This window comes from Ixodes scapularis, unplaced genomic scaffold (genome assembly GCF_016920785.2).
Source record: "Ixodes scapularis isolate PalLabHiFi unplaced genomic scaffold, ASM1692078v2 PGA_scaffold5__190_contigs__length_132052651, whole genome shotgun sequence".
NCBI lineage: Eukaryota > Metazoa > Arthropoda > Arachnida > Ixodida > Ixodidae > Ixodes > Ixodes scapularis.
In genome coordinates, this window is record NW_024609880.1 from 42,992,777 (window position 1) to 43,006,570 (window position 13,794).

The 13,794-nt window shown below is 45.1% G+C and overlaps 1 protein-coding gene and 1 pseudogene across 1 annotated transcript in view; one reads left to right on the top strand and one right to left on the bottom strand.

The window, feature by feature from the left end:
* Positions 1-13,794, top strand: part of LOC8052061 (RING finger protein nhl-1) — a 247,621-nt gene that overhangs the window by 160,198 nt on the left and 73,629 nt on the right. The gene's annotated exons all lie outside the window — the stretch shown is intronic.
* On the bottom strand, positions 10,115-13,217 carry LOC120844040 (annotated as a pseudogene).

The window sequence follows — 13,794 nt, forward strand, 5'->3', positions numbered from 1 at the left end:
AAAAGAAAAGGCAGGGGAGATTTTGAGATCTATGATAGTATACGTTCAGATCTTGTTTCCTAAATTTGGAATACATATTCGTTTATCACTACCCATTCAAAAACTTAGTTCACAAGCACAGATGAGGGGTACATTGCCTCGTTTTATGTAGAGATTGCATCAGCGCGCTTTATATATGGGAAATGTTTGAACTTACGGCGTTACCCAGATTCTAAACCAGTTATAAATTATTTTGAACTTCCTTTAATAAAAGAAAGAAAATATTTGCACTCTAGCGTTGATTGGATAAGAAATTTTGCATTTTATAAAGCTTTATTTACTGCAAGTTTGAACATTTTAATGGCGAAAATAGGTTGTTTCTTTTTTTCAAGGGAAAGCATCTTTCCGGACGCCATTGAAAGCAAAGAAATTAATTATCTGAAATTGAGCGGATCCTTCAGAAGTAAAACGGCCGACAATTTGAAGCGAAAACAAACAAACAAACAAACACCTTATATACCATCTTAAATATAGTCTGTCCATGGTTATAAGTAAATATACCTTTTAATTTCACCGAAAGCACTTTGCTTTCGGTGAAATTAAAATTTATGCCGCAACCCTAACTCACAGAATTAGACATTAATCCACTATGTCCGATTGCAACGTCGCGTCACTCGTTGATTATTATTATTATTTTTACTCCGCGCAAAGTATATTAACGTTACTTGTTGCCGACGTTTATAGGAACGCGTTACGTCACTTCTACACTGACGCGCAGTGTTGTACACGTTCCTCAAAAAAAGGAACGAAAGCTCGTTCCTCGTTCCTTCTGATTTTTGGAACGCGTTCCCGTTACAAGTTACATTTGTGAAAAAGGAACTCGTTCCCGTTACAGTTAAAAAAATGGAACGTATCGTTACATATACGTTACATTTGTAGTTTGGTAATTACTATATTTAGTTTAATCAAGCAGAGTTTTTTTTGTCTATTCCATTAGTAGTCAACATAGGAGTTTGTATGCCGTTATGGAAGGGCAACAGCAGAAGAAAACAAGCGGAAGCAGGGTTTTATTTGCTGATATATTCAAGTTTAAAATCTCAGCTTTTAACCTTGTTTGTAGTGGACGATTCAGACGGGCCGAATGTACTTTTACCCAACATTGTACGGGCGTTTTACAGCAACCTCACACGTTTCAATTGAGCAAAGTTCCTTGTTCGAACTTAACAACAGTTGCTTCTCGATGTTGCTGTCCGCAAGACGAGCAAGTCAAGGAGAGGGTGAGCTTTTGGAAGGTCAGTCTTAAGAAACTACAAATACTTCTTTTGTAAGGTTGGCTTTGTTGTTTATTTTGAAGGTGGGGGGGACAAGAGAAGAAATGATTTTTTTTTTTTGTATCTTTTAAATGACCAATGTTCGAGATACAATGGTGCGTTCAATGTCTGGCAGTCTGTGATCTTGTTGCAACTATAGGTCTCGTTTTGGAAGTTCACAAATGGCTGTAGTCGGCCTTAGATTTCTGGGTGTATGAGGATTCGTGGAGCCAAAGAAAGTAGCTGAGCTTGAAACAACCCTCTTTCTTTGTCTTTTCCTACGACTAAAAGCCATGCTTTTGTGCAGCAGTTTCCGGCACTCAAAAAAGTATCAATGCCCACCAGCTCTCCTGCACCCGAAACTGTTAGCAAGCGAGGACCCCACAAAAGAATCCACAAGATTAGTAGCCAAAAAGGTAACGAGATTCTGCACTTCGTAACGATACTGTTTTTGTAATTTCAAAATTTCCCTGTTCGAAATAAAATAAAAATTACCCCACTGGACGAAGAAAAGGAACGCCGTTACTTTTTCCGTTCCAGTAAAAATGTAACGCGTTCCCGTTCCAGTTCCACCGATGTAAAATGGAACGGCGGCGTTCCTTCGTTCCTCCTAAAAGGAACGCGTTCCAGGAACGCCGTTCCTTGGAACGCCGTTTCGTACAACACTGCTGACGCGTTGCGGTTCTATCACCCGGTGAAGTCCCTATACGCATTGAAATATTTCTTTGGTTGTTTTTTTTCTCCGCTTTTACGTTGCAATAGGCCTTTCCTAAAACTCCCAAGAGACATCACGGAGAGGGGAATTGTGGGACTGCTTAGATGTACACCCGTGCCGACTCGAACGCTTCATATATCTTGGAAGTGGCATGATTCATTTTATCTTATCATTAGAAAATCAAAACGCTCGAAACTATAAAGCGAATACAAACGTTACTAGAACCAGACTGATGAAAAACTGCCATGGAGACTGTTCTGAAAAGGTGGTGCCGATCCGTAGTCAAGAGCCAAGGTAATGGCGATCACAGCGCCGCCATTTCTTCCGCAGCGGCCACTCGAGGAACTGCACGTGTCTTTTACTTTGGCTTTAATCGGCTATTTTGGCGCCGAAAGAGGTACGCTGGAAGGTTGCCACCCCCGTCTCCCAAGCGAAGTTAGGATGCGCCTAGGTCGGAACGCACTACCTGAAATCACCGCTGAGGAATGGTTGTATAAAAACAATATTAATTGTGCTGCAAAACCTTGCAAACTAAAAATTCTAGAAAACATCCCGCGCCCCTCATTTTGAACTTAACGCAAATAAAAGTTACTACAAAAAGAGTTTTTTTCCGTTTGTTTTTACGCAAAAACATGATTTCTAAAAGCTCAAGGTGACCACAGTAACGGCAAATGATAAAGAGTGGCGCTGTTGTCGTATTTAGCTCGGTCTCGGTAGACGCCAGCGGCCCAGGCTTCAACGGTGAGTTTGCCAACTGAGGGTTCTAGTAACGTTGGCGAATACGAAAGGAGGTGATCACATACCCCCATTTGGCTTTCCTTCCCCCTTCTCTGCGTTCTGAAATCGCAAAATGTTAAACCAACGTCAACACCGTCTCCGATTCCTGGATAATTTTACGTGCCGTACACCAGAACGTCACAACGCGTCCAGCAGACCCGGGGGGGGGGGGGGGGGGGGGGGAGGGGGAAAGGGGGGCGATGCACGTTTTTTTTTGTGGAAATCTTTATTAATTTCATTTCTTCTTCGAATGATATATTTGTGTCATTGTATTTTTAACACAGGTTGCGTTATGTGGCTGCCACAAGTGCTTTCTGTTTCGTACTCATAAAACGGAACACAAAGTACCGACTGCAATCCTGCCTCTAATTGATTGGGCACGAGTGCTAGACTTTTTAGTGTTGTGTCGTTTACTCGCAGTCTCGGGTTTTTTCAACCATGTGCAATGTCTACGTCTTTCCTCCGCGTCGTGTAGTTTTGCGGTCAGAAGAGTCTGTGCTAAACGCGACTTAGGTCGAAGAGAGGTTATTGCTCTAGTCGCCCTTACGCATCACGTTGCTGTATATTACAGCGCTCACCCGTCCCGTGCTCCGTCGAGGAATCTGAACGGCTAAGCCTATAGTAACGATTCTGCTAGTGCTCCTTCTGCATAAAATACAACGGAATACAATATTCTTCTACCCCTCTCGGAATTAATTTTTTTACACCGGCAATTATCGGTAGTTTATTTTAAGGGTTACATTTTACAGCGTATGTATATTGCCATGTGTTCGTCGCTGTGTGCGCTATTTTGTTTACGTGCCACTATTAAAAGCTTGTTACATGGCACGGAAACAGCGTCTCGGTAAGAATCATAGCCCGGGGCCCTGCTCCTCCCCCCCCCCCCCCCCCCCCCCTTGTTGGGCTAGGATCCTTACCGAGACAGGGAGGCTCGTGCTTCCCCTGGTACAGGGAAGCACGAGCCCCGACGCCACCCCCCCCCCCCCCCCCCCCTCCCCCCGTGGTCTACGACTATGGCCAGGACTGCAATTAATCCTTCCTCGTGCGGCTCGTACGGGAAGAATGCAGCTTGACCGAGCGGTAGGACGCATTGTCCATCACAATCACGCTCTTCGGCTTCAGGTTGGGTAGCAACTTGCAAACAAATTACGCTTCAAAACGCTTCGCATAGATTTCTTGATGATAGTCGCCGGAGCCCTTCTTAGCGCGGAAGACTTCATCAGCACCGTTGATGAATCCATCTTCACCGCCAGCGTGCAAGATGATAGACACCCCTCCCCTCCCGTCCCCTCCCCCTCCTTTCCAGACGTATTCTTTACCCCGGGTGTGAGTCCTCTCTCGATTTCGTCGCGTGCAGACTGCACGGTAGCGTCCACCCATACCTTTCCGGTAACATGGCCTGCGTTGAGCCACGTCTCGTCAAGGTAACAGATAGGCCGTCCCTGCTCTCTGCATTCTTGGATGCCGCAGAGATATCTTATTCGCCAAGCCACCAAGTCCACACGACTGCCTGCTGCGTCGAACATACTGCAATCCAAGCTTTCGCAGGGCCTTCCAGAGGAACGTACGGCAGAAGTCGCCCAGGCCAGCTTCATTCACTCTTTGCCCAGCAACTGCAGATACGAAAACGAGGAAAACACTTAATTATTTGGCATTCTGTAAATACTATGACAATGTTTGCAGGCGTTTGATATCAGGTGTTACTACTATTTCTGGCAAAATGGATATCTTAAGCTAGAATTTTGGGACATCACTCTGAACAAGGGAAACCGTACAGATAAGGTATTGTGCCGAGGAGTATTACAGGCGCGTAGCTGTACGTGCTATATCGGATCGCCTTTCTAAGCCCAGTGCATCGGGTTTTTCTCACAGGTCAACCGACGGAGCGGTGAACCGAAACAAAGAAGCGACGTTAAAGGTTCCAACGGCCACTGCGCCAATGCCGCTACGAGGAGACAAAAATCAGGAGCGGATGCGGATGTGGCGTAACGTTTTTGGCTTAAGGATCATATAAACTTATAAATTGGTAAATATTCGCTTTTTCGTTTTTATATAACCTGGATAGTGATGGAATCGCGAGAGTTCAATTGCTTTTAAAGGAAAAACGAGCATAGAACTACTTTTTGTTGCGGCACGCGGTTACTGTTGCGGTAAAAAGGCCCCGCGGCCTCCCCGTCCTCCTTGTGCCGCGCTTCCGTAGAAGGTTGTCACGTGCCTTGCTCCGGCGCTCTTACTGGGTCGCGGTGGCCGCAGCCTCCACAGTTCACCAGGTTATTGTGAAACAGAGTTTTAGGTTCCTAGACGGGCATTACAAACGAGGGTCTGGCGACATGCACCAGGTCCACTTGCTGATCGTTTGACTTTAGTTAAAACTCATTTTCGTGCTTTTTTAAACAAGAGATTAATGTCGAAAATAAACCCTGGAGAAGGGGAACAAGGGGGACAAAGGACAAACATAAATCTCCAATAAAACCCCCCATTGGAGATTTATGTTTGTCCTTTGTCCCCCTTGTTCCCCTTTTCCAGGGTTTATTTTCGTCATTCTTGTCCAGCTCGCTTGCACCTTCGCATTTAATTGCATTATAATCAAAAGATTAATGTGTTTAATTGCCATACTGCTCCCTTGAACACCTATAGACCAAGAAATAAGCACCGACATTTTGTTGCAGTGTCCCTTTGAAGGCAGCGTGCTAACCCAAAGCGCAATTACGGTTCGGCGCATGCGTGGTGCAAGCCCCTATTTCTTAGGGGCCCCCTGGAGTTCCTGTTTGAGCCAGAGTTGTGCGTTCAGCCATCTTGAAATCATAAGTTATGCGGGAAAGCCACTCCTCGCGTGTATATTAGCCGTGCTCCGTCGATTGCGGCCGGTCACGTAACGCACTTCGGCAAATAGCGGCGCCGCGGCGCCGCCGCGCATCTAAAACAGGAAAGACGGAGAACGAGGCAAAAGAAGGGGAACATGCTCCGGGGCGCGTGCAAGATCGGCGAAGCGACCGTATCGGCAACTTTCCTGTACGGCATAGGATTCTTTGCTCCACTCGTAATCGGTCTTGGCGAATAGCGGCGCGGTAGCACGTAGAAAACAGACGCACAACTCGCCTCCCGTAGGAAGCCTACGCAGGAACTTATAGGTCCCATAAACGTAAAAACCCCCTATAGTATACATATAAAAAAAAGAAATTGGGGTGTGTGTATGTTTATACAGCCTAGAACTTAGTCTGCCTCAACGGGCGACTTGTCTTCCAGCTGTGGATGAGCAATTTAGCCAGTGCGGTACAACCGCTAGCCTGGTGTTTTTAACGTACACCAGGCAGTAGTGATACACGACTGCACGCCGGTACAATACTCATCCAGATCGAAACAGGCAGGGGTGGGGATTGAACACCGGATCCCTGGGTTCTGCAGCGCGAGCTTTCGCTTCACGTGCTCCGAGCTGGTGTGCGCTAGGCCATTCGGCCACCGATCCCCCCACCCCTATTCTAAAACTCCCTTGATGTGTTCACCTGGCCGCGACGGGTTGAGCTAGTTCGCGTGCTTTTTTTCCCCACGAGTGGGAGCACTCGCTCGCTGCTCACAGCACTCCTCGATGGCGCGTTCCCATTCTCTGTGTGTGTGCGTGTGTGTGTTTTCTATTTCTTTGGTGTGCTTTTTGAGATGAGCCGTTCGCGAGGAAGCCATATCACGGCTTTACTTTCTTTTTTTTTAATGTGCAACTCCCTTGGTGGATTTGAAGCCGCACGCTTGCACGCCCAAAAAGATACCAACAAAAATCACTCAACAACCGCTCAACATTCACTAAAGGAAATGCGCCACAAAGTACTTGCTTGTGTCACGTGTTTTTCTCGTTCGCAAAGCAATGGTTGTCGGTACTTGTAAGAAACGCAAGCGTGAATGGTATCGGGGGGCTTTAATATTCTCCTATCTTCTATGCGGCCTTCCAAGGGTTGCCACTAAGGCAAAAACAGCGGCGCTAAAATCGCATCGAGCTCGGCGCTGCATCACATTCTGTGTTATTGCTGCCTTTGCCACGATAATACGGGAGAGGCAGAATTTGTTTTAAACGTTCCTCTCGTGAAATTGAAGTAGAAACCGTCCATTGATGAGCTCGAAATTACCCTCTTTTGAATGGTAAAAGGAGCTAGTGAGCCACGAGGCAGTGATCGTTCGAATATGAACAAGTGGAGTCCAGTCGAAAGAAACAGACACAGGGTTAGGTATCCTCAACAGTCGACGCACTCCCACATTTGGGAAGCCACAGGCGTCAGTAGCATCGGCCATTCTGGACTCGCTGTACACGGGAACACTTGATTGCCTCTCCCAAAAAAAGAAAGAAGGAATCCGAGATTTGCCAAGTAATCCCTCTCGTACGTTTTCGGCCCTTTGATCTCAAATAGAGACACTTCTTGTGAACGTGCTCAGCACAACTATCGAATTAGGCAACCGTCCTTGGCGTTCACAGGCTGACCGGGGCCGATCCAGGTTTTACTGAAACCTTAATTTCAAAAATATTCTGGTAATAAATAAATAAAAAATGACTCCCGGGCGTGGACGTGACCAGAACCTTATTTCGTGGAGGCCCCGCTACAAGCAGTTTATTTCGAACGGGGGATTTATTGCGCAGAGCACCGTGGAATTCCGCTTTCTTTTGTTAGCACTACAGCCTTTCCGTGCCGGACGTGCAGTGAAACGTTGGTTTTGTATTGCCACTTGCTTAATGATATACGCAATCGTGTATTGGATCGATTGTACTAGTAGTGGAAGATTTATTTGGATGAACGGGGTAAGGTCGACTGACGAGATGTGCTTGGATTTGGTGTTTGTTCAGAAACGGTAAATAAATTTAGCGCAAATGAAAATAAAAAAAAAAAAAAAAACGCCTTCAGATTTATATTGCACTTGTACACCCGAAAGTAGACTGTCCCATACATTGCGCGCCACATGAACGCATTTGTCCGTGAACTGGCGCTTCAACTGCCGTGCGGTCAGCAGAGGTGTAATGGCAACTGGCTTCGTGTCGCTGCTGGGCTCGGAGCTCTCCCTTTGCAGCCGCGTCCCGGCTCCTCCCTTCTCACGCTGCTGCGCACGACAGCGGCGCACGACAGGCTGCAAATAAGAACCTACATAGCCATGGTCGCTAAGATTCTTGGCGCGCAAAGCTCTCCTCCTGCCCTTCCAAACGCTCATTTGCCCGTCAGAAGGAGCTTATAGCTAGGGTTCCGTGTTATTCGGATAGATCCGATAAAATAATAAAAAATGACACTCACCGGTAAACTTTTCCACAAGTCGGATTCATTCAAAACACTTAAACTGTAAATGTCACGATAAAAAAAAAAAAAAAAAAACACAATAAAGCAGTTTTGACAAATAAGTTGGATCAGAGCACAGGCTCAGCGGTCATCAGAAGAGGCCTCTCCAGGTTCCTTCAATATCTCGTAGTACTGGCCAAAGAAAGTTTACCGTTTATCCTGTCAGGGTTCGTTCAGGACAACGGGGCATTGTAATTCAGAGTCACGACACAAACCACTGTTTTGGTTTTCGAATTGAACTTCCTAGAGAAAGGTAGGTTGTGATTTGATAACCGTGAAAGCCATGAACTCTTAGATTTCGAGGGACAGCTGAGGCTTCTAACTCACCACTCTACCCTGTGCAACCGCAGGGAGAAGCGGTAGAATTGGATAAAAGGAAGACCAGGTTTCCAACGACTACGTCAAGGAGTTCAGTGAACCTCACGCCGAGGTGAGGAGGATCTGCCCAGCGTTGTAGGAAACGGCGTTCCAAGGAACGGTTTGTTCCTGGAACGTGTTCCTTTTAGAAGGAACGTCTCCGTTCATTTTGCATCGGTGGAACTGGAATGGGAACTTGTTCCATTCTTCCTGGAACGGAAAAATGAACAGCGTTCCTTTGTTTTTGTCCCATGGGGTATTTTCTTTATATTAAAAATAGAAATTCTAAAAATAAAAAAAAAAAATTACGAAGAGCAGGATCTTGTTAACTTTTTGGTTACTTATCTTATGATTTATTTTGTGTGGTCCTCGCTTGGTAACAGTCGAGCGCAGGAAAGCTACTGGTCATCGATTTTTTTTCAGTGCTCGAGACTGCGCTACTAAAAGCAAAACGTTTAGTCCAAGGAATATACATAGAAAGAGGGACGTTTCAATCTCAGTTACTTTCTTTGCTTTCGCGAATCCTCATACATCCAGAAATCTAAGGCCGACTACAGCCATCACTGAACTTCCACAAAAAAGACCTACAGTTAAAACAAAGAGCAGGTTACTGATATCGAACGCAGCCTTGTATCCCGAATATAGGTCGGTTAGACGGCACACAAACATTAACCTTTATTCCTTCTCCCCTTGTTTCCCACCTTCAAACTGAACAACGAATCTAACCTTCACGAATAAGATCTTGTAGTGTTCAAGACTGACCTTCTAAAAGACCTACCCTCTTCTTAACTTGCTCGTGTTGCGCACAGCAACATTGAGAAGGAACTGTTGTTAAGTTTGAACAAGGGACGTTGTTAGATTGAAACATATGAGGCTGCTGTAAAACGCTCGTGCAATATAGGGTACCAGTACATTTGGCTCGTCTGAATCGCCCACCACAAACATGAACATGGTTAAAAGCTGAGATTTTTAATGGTGAATATATCAACAAATGAAACCCGGCTTCCGCTTGTTTTCTTCTCCTGGAGCCCTTCCATCCCAGAATTCAAATTAGTATGCTCCCATTTGACGGAATAGATAGAAAAAAAACAAAAAAACTTTGCTTGATCTAATTGTGGTAATCAGCAAAATACAAAAGTAACGTATATGTAACGATATGTTCCATTTATTTAACTGCAACAAAAATGAGTTCCTGTTCCCCATATGTATTACTAATTTGTAACGAGAACGCGTTCCAAAAATCAGAAGGAACGAGGAACGAGCTTTCGTTAATTTTTTTTGAAGAACTAGTTTGAGGACCGTCCGTCGAATGACAATTCGTCGCACGACAGCTGGTAGCAGGGCTATTCCTCACATAGGGCAATTCGTCATAGGGCGGTTCGCCACTATGACAATTCGTGAAACACTCTTTCTGATAATTTTTTATGGGTTTTGTTGCTTATTGAGCATAGTTTTTTTTAGGTGAATGCAATTACTAGTGACCCTCTTCCTTTATTTACTTATTTTTTCCCGCACCCATGAAATTAGTTTGTACTAACTTTTATAGGCACTGCGTAATAATGTCTTGACCACCACAACCTTGGCACCACTCCTAGTGACTAATAAGAAGGGAGTACTCATTCAGGTGCGTAAATACAAGTGTTTTATTAATGATAGCATTTTACCAGTGTTCACAAAGAGATACTTATGGCACATGCTTCGACGACATTCAAGTTGTTGGTCCCGTCATAGCGATGAAGGATGGCCCGAAGTCGCCTGTCGTGTCCGGCCCGCTTCCGCGACACCCTTCTGGAAACGACCCCATTGCAGCTTGGCTGAGCTTCAGCTCCGTCATGGCTTGCTCCTTTTTTAGTGACCCCAGGAACGCCCAGAGATTAGGTGAAGCACAACTTACGTTGCTCTGCAAAAAATGATATCGAGGGCTTTATAAATAAGCACGAGATACAAACTGTCCAATAAAACTTGTTGGGCTAGTTGCTGCATGTTTGTCTAAAGGACGGTTGCGCGCACAAAAGAAGACAAGCACAAAGAGGTCAGGACGGGGTGCGCTTGCCCCGTCAGGACGTTTGTGTGCTTGTCTTTTTTCGTGCGCGCAAACGTCTCTTTAGTCGTACACACTGTCGATTGCGCGTGCGGCATGAATAAGGCAATAGAAGAAATTACCTGTAGCCTGTAGTGCCATGCCTCCACACTGTTGTTGCCAGCAGTGTTGCCAGATTGGGCTATATATAGCCAAATTGGGCTACATTTTTTTCTAGTTGGCGTCAAAATTTCGTGTTTGGCTATATGGCTATTTTGGGCTATTTCTAAAAATGCGGCGAACTTTTGTCGAACCTCAGGTTCGACGCCGAACTTTGAGGTTCGGCTAGTTGATTTTCGAACTTTTAATCAGTTTCGAAACAAAAAAGTTTCTCTTTTGGCTAGTCGAGAGGAGGGAGAGGAAGGAGAAAGGCTTCAAACTTCTACAAACTTCGGGGTTTTCACATTGCGCAGTGAAGCAATGCTTGTAGTGTTCAAGCGGTCTCCCTACAGCGCAGTGGAGCAAACCAACCATATTGCACAATTACCACAGGCCCGGTAGCGCGCCTTCAACCCGGACGCATATGGCTCTGCCCGAATGTAGACTGAACTTTCCAAATGCTGCTTTCGTGCCCATTGTGAGAATCCTTATGCACCCAGGTTTGTAAAAATGAGAAATCGGCTGTTTCACTGCTAAACAATTGACTACCTTCCAGTCGTTGCCCACCACAAGAAAAGACAACACAATCAGAAATAACGTGAACATGAATGAGTGACACTAATATTCTTCACAAAGAAAAAGAGACGGGGGGTATTAGTAAGGAACTGAGATATTGGGGTTCTGGTTTGAAACACCCAAGGTTAGGACTGTTCTGCTTCTGTATTTTGTTATTTTATTGTATGATCATATCTCCCGGGCTTCACAATAAAGGTGTCTTTGTGTGTTTTGTACTTCTGAGAACCTACGAAGGACGGGTCAGCCTTGTAGGGATATTCATCCTTTCGAAGCTTTTCTTGAAAAATTCACAAGTAACATATTGTACACAAAAAGTGGCGCATCTGACGGTTGAAACAGGAATTGTAACATCTGTTGTATGAGCGCGAGAAATTGTCAATATAAGGCTTAAAATTCATTGTTTTAGTCTTGGCTATTTTGGGCTATATTTTTTTTACGGCTTTGGCTATATTTGGGCTATACCTCCCAGTCGTTTGGCGGTATTTTGGTGGGACCATCTGGCAACACTGGACTTGTTGGTCCGCGGCATTCCACCCATCGTTGCCTCATGCACGGATCACATTTTTGGAGGGAACTGGGCGGAGCTGATCCCGTTTCGTCGCGGTCGGCCGATGTAAACATCCTCAAAGTAGTCCGCTACTTGAATCGCCTCAGCAGGAAATGCTTCCATGATGTCCTGAAAAGCTTCAGGAATGTTCCGAGCAGGCAGAAATGCCAAAGCCGGGAGCATTTTCATCTGGAATAAAAGGAAAATGTTTTGAAACTCTACACAAACTGATAAGCAATATATACAGAAAAGGAAACAACAGTCTACAGGCCAAAAGAGACTAACCTTTACTGCAAATGTATCGTCCGTGGCGTAACGCGCTTGAAAACCCAAGGCACAAAGCTTCCAATAAACGGACTGGGCGAGATGGAAAAAGCATCCTTGAATTTGGACCTCTGAAATAGTGTCACGAGCGGCGTTGATAGCGGCTATTTCGAAGTCCGTGTACAGGGTCCGTGCAGCGCAGGGTCCAACGTTGTCAATGACGGCTGTGAAGAACCTGGTAAGATAAAAAAGTAGTAGAGTTTGCACAGCCATTGGCAATACCTTGAGATAACACCTAATAGGGCAACATTATAATTGGAACTTACCTGAGGTATGTTGACTCAGCTTTCTTTGGAAGTAAACCGTACACCATGGGCGCGGTGATCCCGTTCTTCAGCGCATGTATGGTGTAGAGTTGATAGAACAGGGAGGGCACCACCTTGAACGTGCCATCACAAAACCAGGCGCTTGCACCTCCCAAACACTCCAGGTTGCGTTGTGTTGCAAATAGGATGAGCCGGTTGACGTCGCCCTCGCCACTGTCGTGCAAGAGGAACGTCAGTTCACCTACAAACAAATATGGCATGTAAATCAACCGCATAATGGTAATGTTATATGGCATGTAAATCAACCGCGTAATGTTTTATGTACGCACCGTGTACGCTCTTGGGAGCTTGATGTCCTCTCGGCAGGGTGGGAGGGCATAATTAAATGTTGCCCATTGCCTCTGTCTTCGAATGGTTCGACGTAGAGTTGACGTAGAGGGCAGTTGTGACGCAGTGCTGTCGGTGATACTTGCAGCCGCGTCCAAGAGAATATGCTGAGCTTGGTCACGTCCTTCTACTGAAAATAAATTATATATGTTATCAAATGCAGTTTATCATCAGAACTATCACGAAAAACGAAGTAAATCTTATGCGTCCCCACCTGCACTCGTCTTCATTTTTGATCGAACCTTCAGACAGTTGATTTCGGTCGGTTCTGGAGCGCGGCTGTGGTCGTTCGTCGCTTTCAAAATTTGAAGCTTGGAAAAATCGGTTGTTATTTTTGCTTTGCAGCTCTCCCTTTTCCGGCATATCCAGTATACACTGGTTTCAGTTCTTCGGTTGGCGGTGTAGGAAAATCCCTGAAAAAGTAGCATCTCCCCACCTCTCTCCGTCTGGATGATTTCCATGGCGACTTCAAAGACTGACGGGAAACCAAACATTTTATAGCAGTCCGCCGATTCATGAATGAGTACATTGGAAGCCGCATTTCCAGATCCTTCTTCGAAACCCTGTAAGCAAAGCTGAATGAAAACCTTTGTCACTAGGGGAACCAGAGAAAGACTGTGAACTCGAAGGGGGATAACAAAGTAATCCTCAAAGCATTATACATATGCTTCCAAGTAACTAAAATGTTTATCAACTTAGAACCAAACAGAAGACTAATCTTTCTAAACAGGATACTACACACAAGCTGAATAACAAAGCTACGTAACACTTAAAAATAGTTAACTGATAAGAATAGCGTCGGGTTATAATACCTTCGGCGGCGCTCTTCGTTCCGTACAGACAAAGCGCCGCATTTCCAGATCCTTCTTCGAAACCCTCTAGGCTAAACTGAATGGAAACCTTTGTCAGAAGGGGAACCAGAGAAAGACTGTGTACTCGAAGGTGTATAACAAAGTAATCCTCAAAGCATTATACATTATGCTTCCAAGGTTAACTAAGATGTTTATCAACTTAGAACCAAACAGGAGAAACAAACAAGAACCAAACAAAAGCGTCGGGTTATATTACCTT